Below are 3371 nucleotides of genomic sequence, written 5' to 3'. Positions count from 1 at the left end.
ACAAATTACAAACTCTTAGAGTTTGGGGGAAAGTTTATAAAAAGGGTGACAATAGAAATAAAATCTAATTTGGGGGGAATTATGGTGGGAAATTACTCAACCAAATTAGAAATCATTTTTATTCACTTCACAGATGGGGTCCAGACAGACCGAAGAGAAAAGATGGATAGCTTTCCTGTAATGCAGATAATGAACTACCAGGTACACACCCATTGCCATTTTCTCCAGAGTTAGATTGGCGTGAGAAGGGTCACGGCTATGTCATGAGCAGCAGAAGAAAAACAAAATCTCACTGACCCCCTTAGCAACAAACTTCACTTTTCACTGTGCATCTGTGGTTCAGTCCAGCTCAGGGGTTTGAGCTCAGCCAGGCTGGGCCCAGGTGACAATTCATACTCAAGTGTGCTTCACGTGTTTGTGGCCGGCAGATCCCCACAGCACATTCTTCTCATGGCGGTAGCAAAAGTCACAAGACAAACCCAAACATATCAGCACTTTTCAAATGTGCACCCTGACCCACCACCCTCCGTTGTCCAGGAGGCCAAAGTAAATCCCATTCTCAAACTTTAGGTCAAGAGACAAGCAATGGACTCTACCATGATGGGGACAAAGCAAAGCTCTAGATTTAATAATTTAATAATTCCATGATAGAAGGTCTAAATCCATCCAGCTGCTCTTACAAAATAACATAAACTGGCTGGTTCATGTACAATAGAAACCCATTTCCCACAGTTGTGGGGACTACCAAGTTCAAGTTCAAGGCAGATTCACTGTCCACTTTCTGACCCATATACAGCTCTCTCTCTCTCTCTCTCTCTCCACGTACTCACTCAATAAAAAAAGCAAGAGGTAGTCCTTAGGCCCTTTAATAGGAGTGTTCCTTTTATTCAGAAAGGCTCTGTCCCTGTGACCTGGTCATCTCCCAGGTGTCTCAATTCCTAATGCCATCACGTTGGGGATAGGGTTTCAAAACAGGAAGTTTGAGTGGCCACAACATTCAGACCATTTCACAAGAAATGATTACACAATCAAAGATTAAATCTATTGTAGAAAGCCAGAATTTTTCAAGTAGTGACAAATGTTTTGCTTTGTTTCTGTAGGCACACACACACACACACACACACACACACACACACACACACACAAAGGTGGGGTGGGATTTATAGCCATTTTGTCTGTCCAGTCCTGGTAATACTGGCGGCTTCTCTTTGGGGAACATCTTTCCCTTCTGTATAATGCAAACGAGGCCCATCTTACCTCTGTTTTTCTGGGAAAACAAAAACAAAACCTAAAGTCTGAGACCAATCAAGGTTATCCATCCTTTTGTCTGATTAGCTCAGAGGTAATCATGTGACCCAGAACACTCCAAAGAGGGTTAAGCCTGGGACCTTAGCTGTAACCACACAGGCACAGTCCACTAGAGCTTGGTGACATCTCTGTGGTACACTATCTCATGGGAGGCCTTTCTCTTTTCGTGTTGAGCCCTGATTTTCAGGGGATTCTAACCCCATCACCCAGATAAGCATCTCTTTTTTAAGATAGGATGAGTCGCCTTTATGTTGGGTCCTGCCAAAGTCTCTCTGTCACTGAGTGACTTCCCACAGTCTTAGCTCTGGGACTCAGAAAGCTAGACAATCATCTCAAAAGCCTCACTATTGTCATAGCAACATAGTTAAATTATAATGTTCTAAAATTTTTAATGCCACCATTTAAATAGAAGCCAGAAATGTTTTTTTTTAAAACTGCATTAAGAGCCAAACCAAAAAGAGATTCTAAGAAAAGTAAATTAAATGCATAAGTGCTAACATTATTTGTGTTGGAAAAACAAACATTGCAGGCCGGATAATAAGAAATATGAGTAGGTTGATAAAAAGATTGGGTATTTTTCTGTAATTGACTTTCCCGCTGCTCCAATTAATAGTGAATTTATTATAGGTTCTGCATAGTGCTTGGAACACTGAGTCTTCTGTCTTGAAACCTCGGGGCAGACAAACATTTTAGGTGATTAAAAAAAAAAGCACATTTAGAAAATGATGTTCTGGGAGCCTGCGGGAAGCTATCCATGCCATTCTTCACAAGTTCATTATAAAAGATGAATAAACGTCGAATTAACTTTGCTTCCTCTCATAAATGGCGGGAATGGAGACAACAGCACAAACACTGAGGCGTGACTTGTTCTCTCTCAGCCCTGGTGACTTCTGGCTGCCATCACAGGCAAAGGAGGCTCCCAGCTAAACTCCGGAGGTGGGGGGAGTCGCTGGAGTCATATCCACCTATCCACTGTGAGCATCTCTTGTGTGAAGGGCAGAGGGGGGAGGGGCGGGAAGAGAGTGGTGGCAAGGACTCTCTCCACTTGTCCCCACGACTTCCCGATTCTATGCCCTCCCCACACAACCTGTAAAATCGAAGTCTTCAAAACCCAGACACACAGAACTGCCTGCTTGATCCCCACTCCTACAGCTGAACCTGCTACCTGTCACTTGCTGCTGTTGGCTTTGAGCATCGCTTCATTCCTCTGTGCAGTAAATCGGCCTCCCAGCCAGAGGCTGCAAACTGACTCATGCTTCTCATGCCTGAGACTCAGTGCATGTAGACTATTGGACAGTTGCCATGCTGCCAGGGAGGGCAGATCTCATCACAGGAGGTGAAAGGAAGCAGGTATGAACAATGCAGCAGCTTCCTAGGGCCCTGTTTCCGCCAAGGGAACCCGCCTCACCTTTGCAAAGCAAGTCACATGACTTCAAGTCACACAGCAAAGAATAACACAGAGAGGGGGAAAGAATTGGAATTCAGTCTGCCACATCTACTCCCATATGTATCCCTGCGTTTGTGTGCGTTAGTTCCTCCAAATGCAAGTTGTTCAAGGACAAAATAAGCGTGTTTCCTGTATGCAGACCAATCTCTCTCTCTCTCTCTCTCTCTCTCTCTCTCTCTCTCTCTCTCTCTCTCTCTCTCTCTCTCTCTCTCTCCTCTCTCTCCTCTCTTTCTGTCTTTCCTCTGCCATACAACACAACACATTTTACCATATTTTCATGCAACAAGAGATCTTTGTTAGATGCGAGCATCATGCTGTTTGGATCCTCCAACCACCATAATCTTGAGGTAGATGAACCTCTTTATGTATTACTCAATATCTATTACTGCGCGCGCGCGCACACACACACACAGAGAGAGAGAGAGAGAGAGAGAGAGAGAGAGAGAGAGAGAGAGAGAGAGAGAGAGATCAAGACTCAGGGGGATTAAATTTATTTTATCAAGGAGAAAAGAAATGTAAGAAATGAAGTGTGAAAGAGAGATAGTAGGTGCAGGTGATCAAGATGTCTCAAATGGATGTGTTAAACACAAGATGGTTGTGACTAGCTACCCTTCAC

The sequence above is a fragment of the Peromyscus leucopus genome, chromosome 5, assembly GCF_004664715.2.
Source record: "Peromyscus leucopus breed LL Stock chromosome 5, UCI_PerLeu_2.1, whole genome shotgun sequence".
NCBI lineage: Eukaryota > Metazoa > Chordata > Mammalia > Rodentia > Cricetidae > Peromyscus > Peromyscus leucopus.
The sequence above is the reverse complement of the archived record's forward strand: the minus strand, read 5'-3'. Positions refer to the sequence as shown.